Below are 18,779 nucleotides of genomic sequence, written 5' to 3' on the forward strand. Positions count from 1 at the left end.
CAATGATGTCCAAGACATTATCGCCAGCAGCACTGTTACCACTCAGTTTCCCTAACCCCCCCGAACTCCTCTTAACTCCAGCCCCTTTCCCTAATTTAAATTTTAATGCCGTGAAAATCAAATTATTGCATGTGTTAGAGCATTATCACCTGTGATAATGTCCTAAGGCATGCAATAATTGGCCATGGCATCTTGGTCAATGATTCCAATGCAGTAGTTTATTGAAAAAAAGGAAATTTGCATTTGAAATATTTAATTGGAATGCATATGCATAACTTAAAATAGAGAAGCGTAAGCATCTGAACTACAAGGAAGCAGAACAAGTTAAAACGATTACAGAGAGATGAGAAGGAATTACCTGTTGTTGTTGATCCAGCTGCAGTAGATGGTCCTATGAAAATAACACATATTTAGGTTAGAACTTGATAGGAAAGCTTATAGAAAAATTACACAATATAATTGAAAATAACCTGAATTTGAAGTTTAAAAAAAGGGCTAGATACATCATTCCCCACAGAATGATGAGCTGAGGTGATAAACAGGGTGGGGAAGTGAGAAAAGGGTTGGGATGGTGCTAGTGTGTATCTGGAAGCATCACGGCAGTGTGGTTTCACCTGCCACAGTGCGGCCGTGCCGCATATTATCGTCCCGTAGCACCATGCAAAAAGGCGTTGTTATTTCCCACGCTACTACCTGCAATGATGTCCAAGACATTATCGCCAGCAGCACTGTTACCACTCAGTTTCCCTAACCCCCCGAACTCCTCTTAACTCCAGCCCCTTTCCCTAATTTAAATTTTAATGCCGTGAAAATCAAATTATTGCATGTGTTAGAGCATTATCACCTGTGATAATGTCCTAAGGCATGCAATAATTGGCCATGGCATCTTGGTCAATGATTCCAATGCAGTAGTTTATTGAAAAAAAGGAAATTTGCATTTGAAATATTTAATTGGAATGCATATGCATAACTTAAAATAGAGAAGCGTAAGCATCTGAACTACAAGGAAGCAGAACAAGTTAAAACGATTACAGAGAGATGAGAAGGAATTACCTGTTGTTGTTGATCCAGCTGTAGTAGATGGTCCTATGAAAATAACACATATTTAGGTTAGAACTGATAGGAAAGCTATAGAAAAATTACACAATATAATTGAAAATAACCTGAATCTGAAGTTTAAAAAAAGGGCTAGATACATCATTCCCCACAGAATGATGAGCTGAGGTGATAAACAGGGTGGGGAAGTGAGAAAAGGGTTGGGATGGTGCTAGTGTGTATCTGGAAGCATCACTGCAGTGTGGTTTCACCTGCCACAGTGCGGCCATGCCACATATTATCGCCCCGTAGCACCATGCAAAAAGGCGTTGTTATTTCCCACGCTACTACCTGCAATGATGTCCAAGACATTATCGCCAGCATCACTGTTACCACTCAGTTTCCGTGACCCCCTGAACTCCTCTTAACTCTAGCCCCTTTCCCTAATTTAAATTTTAATGCCTTGAAAATCAAATTATTGCATGTGTTACAGCATTATCACCTGCGATAATGTCCTAACGCATGCAATAATTGGCCATGGCACATTTTTCAATGATTCCAATGCAGTAGTTTATTGAAAAAAAGGAAATTTGCATTTGAAATATTTAATTGGAATGCATATACATAACTTAAAATAGAGAACCATAAGCATCTGAACTAAAAGGAAGCAGAACTAGTTAAAACAATTACAGAGAGATGAGAAGGAATTACCTGTGGTTGTTGATCCAGCTGTAGTAGTTGGTCCTATGAAAATAACACATTTAGGTTAGAATTGATAAGAAAGGTTTAGAAAAATTACACAATATAATTGAAAAAAACCTGAATTTGAAGTTTAAAAAAAGGGCTAGATTCATCATTCCCCACAGAATGAATAGCTGAGGTGATAAATAGGGTGGGGAAGTGAGAAAAGGGTTGGGAAGGTGCTAGTGTGTATCTGGAAGCATCACGGCAGTGTGGTTTCACCTGCCACAGTGCGGCCATGCCGCATATAATCGCCCCGTAGCACCATGCAAAAAGGCGTTGTTATTTCCCACGCAACTACCTGCAATAAGGTCCAAGACATTATCGCCTGCAGCACTGTTACCACCCAATTTCCCTTACCCCCCCCCCCCCCCCGAACTCCTCCTAACTCCAGCCCCTTTCCCTAATTTAAATTTTAATGCCTTGAAAATCAAATTATTGCATGTGTTAGAGCATTATCACCTGTGATAATGTCCTAAGGCATTCAATAATTGGCCATGACATCTTGGTCAATGATTCCAATGCAGTAGTTTATTGAAAAATAGGAAATTTGCATTTGAAATATTTAATTGGAATGCATGTACATAACTTAAAATAGAGAAGCATAAGCATCTGAACTAAAAGGAAGCAGAACAAGTTAAAACGATTACAGAGAGATGAGAAGGAATTACCTGTTGTTGTTGATCCAGGTGTAGTAGTTGGTCCTATGAAAATAACACATATTTAGGTTAGAAATGATATGAAAGGTTTAGAAAAATTACACAATATAATTGAAAAAAACCTGAATTTGAAGTTTAAAAAAAGGGCTAGATTCTTCATTCCCCACAGAATGATGAGCTGAGGTGATAAAGAGGGTGGGGAAGTGGGAAAAGGGTTGGGAAGGTGCTAGTGTGTATTGGAGATGTGCAATCGTTTATCACGAATTAGGCAATTACAAAGAAATTGCCTAATTCGTCCTGGTTCGGGGGCCCCGAAACCCGAAAAGGATTTTCACCGAACTTCGGGGAAAATTCATTTTTCGGGTTTGTATGGGGAGAGAGGCTCTTTTTTTTTTAAAAAAATTAAAAACCACCCCAAACATTAACTATAATAACACCCCCCTCATCCCGATCCCTCCCCCTCCCCAAGACTTACCAACATCCCTGGTGGTCCAGCGGGGTCCCCCCGGGTGCCATTTGACGCTCCGTGGCGTGCCCAGTGTGCTAGTGCTAGCCATGCTCAAAATGGTGCTGAATAGCCTCTGAACTACTATGTCACAGGGGCTACCGGCGCCATTGGTCAGCCCCTGTCACATGGTAGGAGAACCGACCAATGGCGCCGAAAGCCCCTGTGACATAGTATGGGCAAAGGCTATCGGCGCCATTTTGATTATTGGCAGCCGACGACGACATCGCTCCCGGACTCCCGCTGGACCCCCCAGGGATTATTGGCAAGCCTTGGGGGGGTCAGGAGGCCCCCCCAAGCTGGCCAAAAAGCTTGCCAATAATCCCTGGGGGGTCCAGCGGGGGTGCGGGAGCGATGTTGTCGTCGGCTGCCAATAATCAAAATGGCGCTGATAGCCTTTGCCCATACTATGTCACAGGGGCTTTCGGCGCCATTGGTCGGTTCTCCTACCATGTGACAGGGGCTGACCAATGGCGCCGGTAGCCCCTGTGACATAGTAGTTCAGAGGCTATTCGGCACCATTTTGAGCATGGCTAGCACTAGCACACTGGGCATGCCACGGAGGGTCAAATGGCACCCGGGGGGACCCCGCTGGACCACCAGGGATGTTGGTAAGTCTTGGGGGGGGGGGGGGTGTATGTAATGTACTAAAATTAATTTAAATGCGTGGGGTGGGGGTTTTTTTTAGCTTTCTTTTCCAGCGTCGATTTTTGGCCCGGTATAGGTTTTCCCCGTTTAGTTTTTTTTTTTTTTTTCAAAAAAACTAAACGGGGAAAACCGAACTTTACCATAAAGTATCCGAGTCAAAAAACGACCCGGTAGCAAAACACGAAGCACATCTCTAGTGTGTATCTGGAAGCATCACGGCAGTGTGGTTTCACCTGCCACAGTGCGGCTGTGCCGCATACAATCGCCCGTAGCACCATGCAAAAAGGCGTTGTTATTTCCCACGCAACTACCTGCAATAAGGTCCAAGACATTATCGCCTGCAGCACTGTTACCACCCAATTTCCCTTACCCCCCCCACCGAACTCCTCCTAACTCCAGCCCCTTTCCCTAATTTAAATTTTAATGCCGTGAAAATCAAATTATTGCATGTGTTAGAGCATTATCACCTGTGATAATGTCCTAAGGCATGCAATAATTGGCCATGGCATCTTGGTCAATGATTCCAATGCAGTAGTTTATTGAAAAAATGGAAATTTGCATTTGAAATATTTAATTGGAATGCATATACATAACTTAAAATAGAGAAGCGTAGGCATCTGAACTACAAGGAAGCAGAACAAGTTAAAACGATTACGGAGAGATGAGAAGGAATTACCTGTTGTTGCTGATCCAGGTGTAGTAGTTGGTCCTGTGAAAATAACACATATTTAGGTTAGAATTGATAAGAAAGGTTTAGAAAAATTACACAATATAATTGAAACTAACCTGAATTTGAAGTTTAAAAAAAGGGCTAGATTCATCATTCCCCACAGAATGATGAGCTGAGGTGATAAAGAGGGTGGGGAAGTGGGAAAAGGGTTGGGAAGGTGCTAGTGTGTATCTGGAAGCATCACGGCAGTGTGGTTTCACCTGCCACAGAGCGGTCGTGCCGCATATAATCGCCACGTAGCACCATGCAAAAAGGTGTTGTTATTTCCCACGCTACTACCTGCAATGATGTCCAAGACATTATCGCCAGAAGCACTCTTACCACCCAGTTTCCCTAACCCCCCCAAACTCCTCCTAACTCCAGCCCCTTTCCCTAATTTAAATTTTAATGCCGTGAAAATCAAATTATTGCATGTGTTAGAGCATTATCACCTGTGATAATGTCCTAAGGCATGCAATAATTGGCCATGGCATCTTGGTCAATGATTCCAATGCAGTAGTTTATTGAAAAAAAGGAAATTTGCATTTGAAATATTTAATTTGAATGCATATACATAACTTAAAATAGAGAAGCGTAGGCATCTGAACTACAAGGAAGCAGAACAAGTTAAAACGATTACAGAGAGATGAGAAGGAATTACCTGTTGTTGTTGATCCAGCTGTAGTAGTTGGTCCTATGAAAATAACACATATTTAGGTTAGAATTGATAAGAAAAGTTTAGAAAAATTACACAATATAATTGAAAAAAACCTGAATTTGAAGTTTAAAAAAAGGGCTAGATTCATCATTCCCCACAGAATGAATAGCTGAGGTGATAAATAGGGTGGGGAAGTGAGAAAAGGGTTGGGAAGGTGCTAGTGTGTATCTGGAAGCATCACGGCAGTGTGGTTTCACCTGCCACAGTGCGGCCGTGCCGCATATAATCGCCCCGTAGCACCATGCAAAAAGGTGTTGTTATTTCCCACGCAACTACCTGCAATAAGGTCCAAGACATTATCGCCTGCAGCACTGTTACCACCCAATTTCCCTTACCCCCCCCCCGAACTCCTCCTAACTCCAGCCCCTTTCCCTAATTTAAATTTTAATGCCTTGAAAATCAAATTATTGCATGTGTTAGAGCATTATCACCTGTTATAATGTTCTAAGGCAGGCAATAATTGGCCATGGCATCTTGGTCAATGATTGCAATGCAGTAGTTTATTGAAAAAAAGGAAATTTGCATTTGAAATATTTAATTGGAATGCATATACATAACTTAAAATAGAGAAGCATAAGCGATCGCTGCCAGCTAGCGCAGGCCCGCCCCCCCAAATCGGCCCCCCGCCCCTCATTTCCTAAAGTATCGCAGGCCTGCGATACTTTAGAAAATGAGGCCCATTGTGCGTTCCTTAGACCAGTGGTTCTCATCCGGTGTGTCGTGACACATCAGTGTATCGCCAAGCACTGGCAGGTATGTAGTAGAGATGTGCATCGTTTTTTGTGTTCGTGTCGTTCTTTGTTTTTCGGCTGCCATGGAAATTGTCGGTTTTTTTTGGTTCGGGTCTTTTTTTTCACGAAAAATCAATTTTTAGTTAGTGCACGCTAACTCCCCATTAGTGCGCGCTAACTCCTGTTAGCGCGCACTAACAAAAACCGTTAGATTTTGTTAGTTTTTGTTAGTTTTTGTTTGTGCGCGCTAACGGGAGTTAGCGTGCACTAACGGGGAGTTAGCGCGCACTGACTCCCGTTAGTGCGCACTAATCGGAAAAACGAATTTTTGCGAAAAAACGGGAAAATCCTGATTTTTTTCGGGCTCCTGGAAACATGCCGAATTGGACAATTTCGTTGCAATTTTCGAATTCGTAAAAAACGAATGCACATCTCTAGTATGTAGTGCACTTCCTCATCTCCCACTGCTCTTTCCTCTCTCTCCCCACCCTACCGAGTCACACAGAATTCTTCAACAAACACTGCTGCCTGTTCTGTCAGCACATTCCAGCCCTGAGCGGAATGGCAGCAGTGTTTGTGGAAGCCGGAAACAATAACATGGCCTTCTCTTCTTCCTGCCCCTGCGGCCCAGAAGAGGAAGTGATGTTTACTGGGCATGCAGGAAGAAAAAAGTGCCATGCATGCTGCTGTTGTGGTGGCCACTGCCAAAATCATGTCCCAAGGCTCCCCCCGCAGTGGTAAGAAGGCAGCATTTAGCTGTTTGCCTGTGCTGTGATCATTGCAGCACAGAGCACTGAGCTGAGAATGTGGCCGCAGGGATTTCCTGCCACACTGTTGTTTGGAAAATCCATCGATTAGCTGCCCCGGGTTGCTGATGAATGAAGTGGCAAAGCATCTCCCAGATAAGATCAGTGCTTGGCTCCTACTGATTGCATGGAAAGTGGACATTAAAGGCACTTCCCACATTTCAGTGATCTAATCATTGTCACTGGTTATTTCAATTATGGATGCTCTTCCTAGGCTGGATGTAGTGAGTCATTGGGCAGACCATTGCTTTACTAATTATCAACCTATAACTGTCAACTTAGTGAAAGGACAAATTTCTAAGTAGACCTGGATATTTGAGAAGAGGGATGTTAAGCATGGAAAGGGAGTAGTATTACAGGCTGGTTACAGAAAAGCACAAGGAGCTGTGACCCCAGTATGATTGGGAGCTGAGCAAACTCCTTCCCTCCACAAAGGATCTTCAGCGAATCTCAATTCTCATCCTCAGTGCTCTCCCCCTGCTGTTTCAGCACTGATACCCCCAGTTGGAGCCTTCCCAATGCCGCATCCTGGAGCAACTAATCGATGGATTTCCCAAAAAGCAGCGTGGCAGGAAAACCCCACAGCCACATTCTCAGCTGACTGCTCTGAGCCACAATGATTGTGACACAGGCAAACAGCTGAGTGCTGGAGTGACTCTCCCTGGCCCTCTTCTGGGCCAGGGAGAGTCACTCCAGTTCAGTTCCCAGCTGTCACAATTCTGCTTTAATAGCAGCAAACCGGCTAACTTGTGCTGTGGATGGCATGCGTGCTGGGGCTGGGGGTGAGTGAGATAGAGAGAGTTAGTCAGCATTTATGTAAGTGTGGGAGAAAATGTGTTTGATTGAGACTGTGCATGTAAGAGAGAGAAAACGTGTGTGAGAGAAAGAGACTGGTCAGGGAGGTGTGAGAGAAAGAGACTGGTCAGGGAGGTGACTGATGGGTGTGTGTGTGTGTGAGAGAGAGAAAAAAATTGAGAGATTGGTTGGGGAGGTGACAAGTGTGTGTGTGAGAGAAAGAGAGACTGGGTGGGAGGTAACTGATGTGTGTGTGTGAGAGAAAGAGAGATTAGTCAAGGAGGTGACTGGTACTTGTGAGTGAGAGAAAGAGAGGTAGGTCAAGGAGGTGAATGGTGTGTGTGTGAGAGAAAGATGACTGGTGTGTTAGAGACAGAAAGTGTGTGTGTGTGTGTGTGCATGAGGCAGACTAGTCATGGGCCCTAAAAAAGTCATGGGCATGAAGTCAGAGCTTCAGCAGCTATTGCTGCTTTGGTGTGTGCTATTGACCTACAAGGGAAAGCAGTAGGAGAGCTGCTGAAGAGAGAAAATAAAAGTGGCTGTTTAAGTTTATCATACTTGATTGACTTTCATTTTAATTATTGGGCATTATGTGATGTGTCTGTTGTTTGAAATACATTATTAGTGTTTAGAAAATTTTTAATAATTTTGTAAGTTTTTAATGATTGGATATTATTCTGTTTATCAGTTGTTTTCAAACATTATATTTATTATTCTTGTTTTAAAATTATTATTTTATTATTTGAGAAATGTTTAAATAGAAATGTGTAGACAAAAACTGAACTGGAAACAGCAAGAAGCCAGACTGAGTGGATGCAGTGCAACAATGGAAAAACAAAAATATTAACCTGATGGTCACTTTATTCTGTATTTGGTGAGTGTCTGTCTATTTTCTGTGTGTGTGAGTATTCTGCAAGCTTGTAGTTCTGTGTAGGGATTTATAGCAGTTTGGCTAGTGGGAGATGCATTGGTGTTTAGGGCCTGGTTAAATATTTGTAGAGTAGCCTTTTCATAGGTAGGGTTTGTACTGTTTGAATGAGATCCATAATGCAGGTGTAACTTTGTGCAGATTAGTTTGTGAGCATTATTGCTGATCCTGGGACTATGTTGGGTGCTATATTTCTGTTTCCATTTCTCCAGTTTTGCACTGAATGCAGAGTGGCTTTTTTGGGTTTTCATTCCAGTTTCTGTCTCCTTATTTGTAATTTGTGGTGTTTCTGTACTTGGTGAAGGTCGATTCTATGTGTGTGACCGAGGTGAGTTATTTTACTAGCATGTGGGCATTTTATCATATTATTTGTTGTGTTTTATCAATAGGACATGTATTAATGGTAAGTTACTGTTTTTTTTCATAAGGAGGGTTATTGTGCCTGTTAGGAGAAAGTGTTTAGGTTGCTGTTACTGAGATGTATGGTAAATTGAACGGGGAATGTCCTAGTTTGGTTCTGCACCCATTGCTGGGAGTCAGAGCAGTTCCTGTAGATACAGAGTATATGTTTACATTTAGCCCCGAGATGATCATGTGTTCAGTGTTTCATGCATGTGAGAACCATCTGTCAGCAGTGTCCCAACAGAAAAAAGGTTGAGAATCGCTACCTTAGAAAACTGGTCAAAAATCTCAAATGTCCCTGTCCATGAAGAGAAATAGGAAAGGGGGAAGGGGGCAGGGAGTGAGAGAAAGTGAATGGGGGCAGGGAACAATAAAGAGAGAGAGCAGGGCACAGGGGCGGGAAGGGAGCAAGGGAGGGATAAGGATAGTCGCATACAAGATGATGCAATGTAGTGCTCTCAGCAGAGCGCACTGGTAAACCTGTGGTTGGACGGGTGTTTTGGACGTGCATCCACAGCCCCTTATGCAATAAGGGGATTAGCAAGTCCAAAACACTCATCCAACCCCCCCCCCCCACCCCGCCCGCAAAGCTCATAGCACTCAGTATATGTAAATGAAATATTGATGAGGCTATTAGATTGTACCCTGATGTAAAAAAAAAAGGGTGCCTGACATGCACGATTTAACCATCAAAAATTAACACTTGCCCTGGAGCCGGTGTTAAGTTCTGAGGAACCCCAAAAGTTGAACAAAAAAGCAGAAAATACTACTTTTCTATGGTTCTTCCAACTTAATATCATGGCAGTATTAAGCCACAGGAATCTCAGAAAGCAGGAACTCGAAAAAAAATAAAAAATGTCTTGATGGCAGTCATAGCATTGGCCCAATAGATACTTAAGTTTTTTGTAGCAGGAAAAGTTTCTGAATTCTGAAAAGGCTATAAGCCATCTTCTGTGTTCTGCGGAAAGGTGTTTCACAGAAGTCTGTCAGTTCAGCTTTCTCTAGCCACTGTATTAGTGTGATTTTGAACTTTAAGCATGGCTATGAGTAGGAGATGATGATTTGATGATGGCTATGAGTAGGAGATGAGTATTTGATGATGTGATCTCTCTGTTGTGTGATATGTTTATATGAGTAGGAGATGGGCGGGGAGGAGAAGGGTTGTGGTGGGGTGGATGCACAAATATAAGTTTTGGCCCTGGGTTTTGGAGACCCAAGGAACATCTCTGCAGTGAGAAAAGCTTGTATTATCTAAGTCATATGCTTCAGGGCACCTCCAAAAGTTTAACCTTCCAGATAATCAAACATGTCCAGTTTCATCTTGTACGTAAGATAACATTTTGCAGAATAAGATCTGCAATCTTGTTTGAACTTATGTTGCGATAGCAATTGTTCCAATGTAGTAAAACTGATTTTTAAGTAAAAACATCTCTGATGCACTACACAGATGAAAATATGTGCAGAATTTAGCAAGTGTGTACAATAGTAAAAATCAAAGACTTTCCATATCTGAATGCATAAAGCAAAACATTTTCTTACCGGTTGTAGTAAAATTGCTTTGGGCTAATATAAAGAAAGAGAAACAAATTATCTTTACATTTCTGTTCCAAGTGTCTCATGCATATTGCATTCAGCTTGGGATGCTGTTATAAGTATTACAACCCTAGTTTCTGAATAAGATAAACTTATACTTGTGGTATTCCAATGTTTTAAACATAGCACACAAATTAAAAGAACAATATATTCTAATATTCTGTTCAGAGAAGTCACAGGGAAGATAAAAATTAAAATGGTCGCACAGACTTCCATATGTGCTAGCAACTGGATGCGCTGCAGGTACATGCAGGTTGTGAAATAGGCCAGGCGCATGTAAGTGTGCTCCTAATTTTAAGCATGTACATGAAGAGCAGGAAAATGTCTGATTTGAGATGTTCAAGTAATAGAATTTTATAACATGTGCGGGTCCAGGACATGACCAGTTTTACCAGTTTATCCACCAGTTTGCCTGGTCTATAGCTGGTTCTTTAGCCTACAACCCCTCCCCAGTTAACCCAGCCCTCTCAATCAGTTTATATGTTGTGCCTAGAAATCTTTTTATACTGAATTACATCTCAGCTATAACATAAGTAAAGTTGCGCTGAAATGAACCTGGATGCTTGCCCAAGTGCATACAAACATATGTGCCTATTAGGGATGTGCAGCAGGGACGGATTCATCCCATTCAGAATTCATATTCGTGGGGAGCCAAATCCATTGCATCCATTCTTGGGGGACCCCGATCCATTCATTAGTTACGTATGTATTTGATTCCCAAAAAAACCCCCATCCCAACCCTTTACATTTAACTAACTACAACCTCCCACCCTCCTGACCCCCCTCCCCTCCACTCCCAAGGCTTACCAAAAGTCCCTGGTGGTCCATCGGGGGTCCTGGCGTGATCTCCTGCACTCGGGCTGTTGGCTGCCGGTATTCAAAATGGCATCGATAGCCTTTGCCCTCACTATGTCACAGGGGCTACTGGTGCCATTGGTCGACCCCTGTCACTTGGTAGGAGCAATGGACGGCCGGCACCATCTTGTGCTCCTACCATGTGATAGAGGCCGACCAATGGCACCGGTAGCCCCTGTAACATAGTGAGGGCAAAACCTATTGGCGCCATTTTGAATACCGGCAGCTGACAGCCTGTGGGCAGGAGATCACTCTAAGACCCCTGCTGGACCACCAGGGACTTTTGGTAAGTCTTAGGGGGGTCAGGAGTGTGGGGGGGTTTATTTGTTAGATACATTGTATTCGTGGGGGTTTGCCATAAGTTTTGTGACACCACGAATACAACAAATAGGGACATACATGTTGCGGATTGCCAATAAGTCAAAAACGAATGCACATCCCTAGGGGTAGATTTTATAAATTTGGTCACACGCGTAGCCGCGCATATCCATTAAAATCTGGTGTCGGCGCGTGCAAGGCTGACCAAAATCGGCAGCCTGCACGCACCGACCCGCACAGCCTGCCTCCGTTCCATCCAAGGCCTCTCCGAAATCGGAGCGGCCTCGGAGGGAGCTTTCCTTCGGCCTCCCCCACCTTCCCCTCCCTTCCCCTACCTAACCCCCCCCACGGCCCTACCTAAAACCCCCTACCATTATTGTACAAGTTACACCTGCTTGAAGCAGGTGTAACTTGTGAGCATTGGACCAGCCATGCCGATGATGCACCGGCCGAGACATGCCGCCCGGAATGCCCCCCCAGGTAAGCCCCAGGACTTACGCGCATCCAGGAGCTTGCGAGCACCGCCGAGCCTACTCGACATAGGTTCGGCGCACGCAGGGGGAGTTTGGGCCAGGTTTTCGGGGGGTACGCACGTATCTTATGCACGTACCCCTTTGAAAATCTGGCCCCTAGTGGCTATCTCTTCGTACTGCCTCTGAACACCCTCCCCATTTTTCCGATGCAGGGAAGGGGGATGTCTAGGCGGAAGATTGGCCCTAATCTTGTCCTGCCATCTCATGGTACTCCCTGGATGGCGGTCCCAGAATCTGGACCAGCTGGTCTTAGCAGATGTTCTGTCACTGTAATTGTCCTTCCCTTTTGTCTCTCTTACTATTCCTGCGTTCGTTTGCCCCGTCCTTCCTTCCTTCCCTCTGCCTTCCACTCTTTCTCTCTTTCCTAGCTCCTTAGCATCTTAACATTGCCTCTAGAGCACCATAAGAGGCCCAAGCTTAAGTCAGAGCTGTAGTCTTGGGCTGCCTGGCTGCTGCCAAAAAGTCCTCATCTCCTGCTGATATGGAGTACAATCCTCAGCTCTTGCCTTGGGGATGAAGAACCAGGCCAAAAATGGAAGAAAAATTATTTAAAGGTGCAAAGAGATGTACAAGCTCAGCTCCCCTAGGCAGTTTGTTTCCGGCAGTAATGATTTCATGGGAAATATGACATCAGTTGCTAAAGTGCATTAAAATCATCAAATTGATGTCTGATATTAGAATGCACATTAACAGTGCAGTTAATGGATGATGCAATAAAAGTTAGGTTTTTGCATTTTGTAATGTGTCTGCAATGACACTGTTAAAATAAAAATAATAATTAGATTTTTGCATTAACAGTTTTAACGTAAATTGTGAAAATTTAAAATTAACTGAGTAGCATATTTTGCATCTCATTAACTCACTGAAATATTTTGGTGTTAGCCCACATTAGAGGTAATGTGGATTAGTGCACTAAGGGGCAATAATGCATATAAACACTTGCATTACGTTAACGCTCATTACTGCATAGACTTTTGAAGTATTTACAACTAAATTACCTACGTCCTGTTGACGAGTTACTATTATTATTATCTATGTAATATTTAATTTAATCTATTATTAATATCTATATGTTATAGGTTATATGCTAAATGCTATATGTTATACGTTATATGTTAAGAAACGCTGTTCCATGTAACGCCATTTGTGCGAAAGTTTTGTTATATGTAAACCGACCTGATTCGATACTTGTATTGAGAATGTCGGTATATAAAAATCCGAAATAAATAATAAATAAATAAATAAATTGCACAAATACTAGTATTGGAACATTTTGTTTCCAAGAGGTTCTGCCACTGTAATTGTCCTTCCTTTTCATCTCTCTTTCTGTTCCTGGGTTGCTTTGCTCCTTTCTTTTTTCCCTCCCCCTGGCCTTCCCCTCTTTCTCTCTTTCCTATCTCCCTTTGCCTCTATCATTGCCTCTAGAGCACCATAAGAGGCCGAAGCTGAAGTCAGAACTGTAGTCTTGGGCTGCCTGGGTGCTGCCAAAAAAATCCTCATCTTCTGCTGATAGGGACAACGGTCACTGCTGCACCTCTAGCAGCCTGGAAGCTTCTTATGGTCGTGTAGTGCTTTATTGTTCAGTGATCAAGGAAGTCCAGAAAATATTATTAAAATATCAAAATGGCAGGAAGTCTTACCCAGAGGAGTCAGTACTTCTCTTGTCTGTGGTTTCTCTGTTAGATACAGAAAATTGTAGATTGCATTACATGTAATCTCTATATTGGCTTTTAAACAGATTAAAAATAATACCGATTTGTGTTTGAAAATTGTTATTATTATAGCAAATCCTGATGTTCAGTTAAATATAGAAGTATTTTATTAACCGCTAAACTGTGATTGTACTGTATGATAGATATCAAATGAAATACTTGGAGGATGGTAATGAAAGCCATTTCCATGGTTATAACTCTGGGGCCATTTGAATATTGCCCTTCCTCTCCATGTGTAAAAATGCATTCTTGTGTATGTCAACAATATGTATACTTTTACTAACAGATTCCTGTAGGCATTCCTGGGCAGAGTTAGGTCCGGAGTTGAATTTACGAGCATAGTTTTGGATATTCAAAATTCTCTGCATTATTTTGCCATAAAAACAAAACAAAACATATAAAAAGCAGGCAGAAATGGTGCCTGTATGTTTGAGGGGAGCAATAGTCAACATAAATGTAACCAGACAGCTTTGCTTTAATTATTATAGCAAACACCAAGGGTAGAAATATCTATGGGGTTTACCAGATCCATGAGTGGTCTGAATATTTACCCCAAAGGGCACATAATCAAACTACCTGCAGTCTGGAAATCCCCACAAGTGATTTTTACATGCATAGTTTGTTGTAATAATCAGGCCCGGTGCCACCGGGTGTGTAAACTGTGCAATTGCACAGGTGACACAACCAGTGGGCAGTGTCAGGAGAAGGGAGAGGCCTGTGGTGACGCCAGTGGACCCAATCCTACTGGCAGTAGAAGAAGCAGGAGGACTGTGGTGCTGCTGGTGGACCCGATTCCACTGGTGGCAGAAGAAGCAGGAGACTCATGGTACTTCTGGTAGACTTGATCCCACCGGCAGTGAAAAGCAGGAGTCCAGAGCAGAAGAGGAAGACCGTACAACAACTCCTCCTCTTGTGCTGTCCCCACGGTATCCAATACTCACAGTGCTAGCACTTCCTGTATTCTCATCTCTTGATGCATGAGATGAGAATACAGGAATTGCTAGCACTATGAGTGCTGAATTACCTCAGGGCCACAACATGAAGAGGAGCTGCTGAATGACTGCTCTCCCCAACGAAGAAGGGCAGCAACAGCAGCGGAAGAGAAATGACCCATGGACCCTGACTGCCTGGTATACATGTGTGTGTGAGTGAATGGGAGGCTGCCCATGATTAGATGTGTGTGAATGGGAGGTTGCCTGTGATAGGGATGTGTGTGTGTGTGTGTGTGTGTGTGTGAATGGCAGGCTGCCTAGGATGAGTGGGTATATGAATGGGTGGCTGCCTGGGATGAGTGGGTGTGTGAATGGGAGACTACCTGGGATGGATGGGGGTATGAATGGGAGCCTGACTGTTTGCATATGTGTATGCATGTGTGAATGGGAGCCTGCCTAGGATGGGTGTGTATGTGAATGGGAGCCTGACTGGGATGGATGGAGTGTGCATGTGTAGGTGTGTGCACGCACATGTACATGTAGGCATGGGAACCTTCCTGGGATGGGCAGGGAGTGTGGAGTGTGTGTGTGGGAGAATGGGAGTCTGCCTGGGATTTGGGTGGATGTTACTGGGAGCTTGTCTTGGGGGGGGGGGGGGGGAGAGAGAGAATGGGAGGCTGCCTGACTTGTGTGAGAATGGGAGCTGCCTGGATTTTGTATGTGTGTGTGTGTGTGTGTGTTTGTGTGTGTGTGTGTGTGTGTGTGTGTATGAGTGTGTGAATGTGTGTGAGAGAGAGAGAAAGGAATATTGGTTCTTACCTGCTAATTTTCGTTCCTGTAATACCACGGATCAGTCCAGGCAGTGGGTTAAGCCTCCTGTCCAGCAGATGGAGCCAGAGAAAAACTGAAAGGGCATCCCATATAAGGAGTGTGTTCACCCTGCGCCCTTCAGTATAAACATTAACAAAGCAGATAACCAAACTGGGAAATGAACCCGATGAAGGTCAAGCAAGTAACTGATCCAAAAGAATAACACAATGCAAAAACTAGAAACAGTGCAAAAAAACAGCTCTTGTCTAAAAGACATAAATGTCCAGTGTCTTAAGGTCCTTCTTATATAATAGTTCTGTCAGGAAAAAGCATTCTCCACTAGAGATGTGAATCGGAACCGGAATCGGTTCTGATTCCGGTTCCGATTCACATCGTGGTTTTTTTTTTCGTCCGGCCCGGTCGCGGTTTTGTTTATCGGCTGCGCCCGAGCCGATAAACAAAAAACCCACCCGACCCTTTAAAACTAAGCTTTCCCCACCCTCCCAACCCCCCAAAAAACTTTTTACAGGTACCTGGTGGCCAGTGGGGGTCCCGGTAGCGATCTCCCGCTCTCGGGCCATCGGCTGCCACTAATAAAAATGGTGCCGATGGCCTTTGCCCTTACCAAGTGACGATGATTGGTATTAGTGGAAGCCATAGAGTCCAGTACTTGAAGGTAGTGCCAGGCCGTGGGCAATAAGAAAGAGATTAGATGCTGGATCTGTTTCATGAGCTTGAGTGCCCGGACCTCGGATAAGAAAACCTTGGACACCCAAGTGTTGAAACGAGTTCCCAGGAATTCCAGGACCTGGGAGGGCCAAGGTTGCTCTTGGAGTAATTAAGAATTCACACGAGGGATGTGAGGACTGACACTACATGACAGACTGCTGCCACACAGAGCTGCTTTGACTTCGCCCGGATGAGCCAGTCGTCTAGGTAGGGATGGACTAATATTCCCTCCCGCTGAAGGAAGGCTGCGACCACCACCATCACCTTGGTGAATGTACGAGGAGCGGTGGCGAGACCGAACGGGAGAGCCTGAAACTGGAAGTGCCTGCCCAGAATGTGGAAGCAAAGAAACTTCTGGTGTTCCTTGCAAATTGGAATGTGTAGATAAACCTCCATGAGGTCGAGGGATGCCAGAAACTCTCCGGAGCGAACCGCCGCTATGACCACCCTCAGGGTCTCCATTCGAAAATGAGAAACCCTGAGGGCCCGGTTGACTCTCTTGAGGTCCAGGATTGGACAGAAGGTGCAGTCCTTTTTGGGAACGATGAAGTAGATGGAATACTGGCCGGATCCCTGTTCTTTTCTGGGATCAGGGAGCTCCGATCTCCAGGAGCTTGTCGAGAGTCTGACACACCGCTGGTCGCTTTTGACTGCCGCATTGCGAGATCAGGTGTCGGTCGGGAAGCTCCCGAGCAAATTCTAATGCATAACCTTTTTTGATCACATTGAGGACCCACTGATCCGTAGTAATTTTGGCCCATTCCTCGAGAAAAAGGGACAGATGTCCACCTAAGGCGCGAACAGAGAAGGGACTGGGCGCGACTCATTGCGAGAACTTTGTGGCGGATCTGGGAGGGTTGCCATCTCTGAAAGGTCAATGCCCCTGAAAGTAATGAGACCATGCCTGCGACCTGGTGGAGGAATTCCGCTGAAAAGACCCTCAGGGTTTATTGTAGCTACACTGACCCCTGAAACGGGAGCACAAAGGAAAAAAGGATTTTGACTGTTTAGGACTATCCTCAGGCAGCTTATGAACCTTGTTGTCCCCCAAGGACTTAATAAGCTGTTCCAGGTCCTCTCCAAAAAGCAACTTGCCCTTAAAAAGAAGAGTGCCCAATTGTGACTTAGAGGAGGAGTCCGCCACCCAGTTACGCAGCCAAAAGAGATGCCTGGCGGAAACCGCGGAGACCATAGCCCTGGCCTGCACTTGGAGGAGATCATAAAGGGCATCAGCTCCATACGCACTCGTGCCTTCAAGTTGCTCTGCTTGTTCGGCCTCAGCAGCTGGGAAGTCCTGGGTGCCGAGCAATTATTGAACCTACCTGAGGCTTGCCCGGTGCATGAGACTGCTAAAGACTGTCGCCCGGACTCCTAAGGCCAACACCTCAAAGATCCTTTTGAGATGAAGTTCCAACTTGCAATCTTGAAGATCCTTTAAGGCCCTCACCCCCACCATCAGGATAGTGGTGCGCTTGGTGACAGTGGACACCGAAGTGTCAACCTTGGGGACCTTTAACATATCTAGGGCCTGATCCAGCAGGGGATATAGTTTATCCATTGCCCTGCCCACATGGAGGCCAGACTTGGGGGATTCCCATTCCTGGAGCAGGAGCTGCATGAGCATAGGGTGAAAAAGAAAAGTATGAGGAGGAGCTCAAAGGCCAGCTAAGACCGGGTCCACAGTCCGAGAAGTAGAAGTACTGGCAGGGTTCTCTGAGGGAACCTCAATCCCAATTTCATCCAGAACAAAAGAAATGAGTGGATCAAGTTCTTCCCGGTTAAACAATCTTAGGACCCGTGATCATCTCCCTCCACAGGCGGATTACTTAGCGACAGATCCGGGTCGTCATCCTGATCTGGCAGTGGAGCGGGCTGAGGAGTTTCAAGTGGGTCCGGACCACAGGCACAGTCCTAACCCTGGTCACACCCTGTGAGTCTGGATCACCGCCAATCAAACGAGGGATTTTTGTTGCAGGGGGGCCGAGGAGGGATCCCCCAGTTCCTCCAAGCTGGCCAAAAAGGATCTGTGCAACAGGAGCACAAACTCTGAGGAAAACCCGGGGAGTGCTCTGCCATGCAAGGGGGGGGGGAGGGGCCCCTTGGGGGGGGGGGGTGTTCAGGAGAGGCCATAGGATTTAAATTAGGCAGAGAATGGGTAAAATCCGGCTGCCCTCCACCCTGAGGCTCTAAGTCTGCAGTGAGGTCTGTGCACAAAATGGCCAACGTTCCCACGGATTTTTTTGAAGAGGATAGCTCGGACACCCGCTTGCCAACCCGACCTCGGGTCATCGATTTAAAAGGTGCCACAGAGAGTCCCTCCCCTCCGGGCAAGCAGACTGAGCAAAGGCCGTCGCGGGAGAGCCACAAAGCAGGCTCCCCGCAGGCCAGGCAAAGCATTGATCTCGGCATCAGGATCGTGAGAAAAAAACAGCTGGTGTTGCCTGTACAGAAGCGTGAGAGCCAGCGAAGAATGTGAGCTGCTTCTTTCCCTGCTGGTCGGCAAAGTGCCATAACGAATAGCCTTTTCCACCTCAAAATTAAACCTGAACTGAATCAGTCATTTTGCTTTTTTTTTTTTTTTTCCCAAGAATTACTTAACAGGCTTTATTGAGCCCTGACG

General features: G+C 44.8%; 1 long non-coding RNA gene across 2 annotated transcripts; it reads right to left on the bottom strand.

The window, feature by feature from the left end:
* Positions 1-1,065: 1,065 nt before the first annotated feature.
* Positions 1,066-13,669, bottom strand: LOC115082230. 2 transcript variants are annotated; one of them, XR_003854110.1, is made up of 5 exons: positions 13,617-13,669; positions 10,217-10,240; positions 4,959-4,991; positions 4,265-4,297; positions 1,066-1,086 (listed from the first exon to the last, which is right to left on the bottom strand). It is a non-coding gene; the product is annotated as an uncharacterized LOC115082230 (long non-coding RNA). The 2 variants fall into 2 exon arrangements; XR_003854111.1 differs by lacking the exon at positions 1,066-1,086 and adding an exon at positions 2,455-2,480.
* Between the last annotated feature and the right edge of the window lie 5,110 nt (positions 13,670-18,779).

This window comes from Rhinatrema bivittatum, unplaced genomic scaffold, assembly GCF_901001135.1.
Source record: "Rhinatrema bivittatum unplaced genomic scaffold, aRhiBiv1.1, whole genome shotgun sequence".
Lineage (NCBI taxonomy): Eukaryota > Metazoa > Chordata > Amphibia > Gymnophiona > Rhinatrematidae > Rhinatrema > Rhinatrema bivittatum.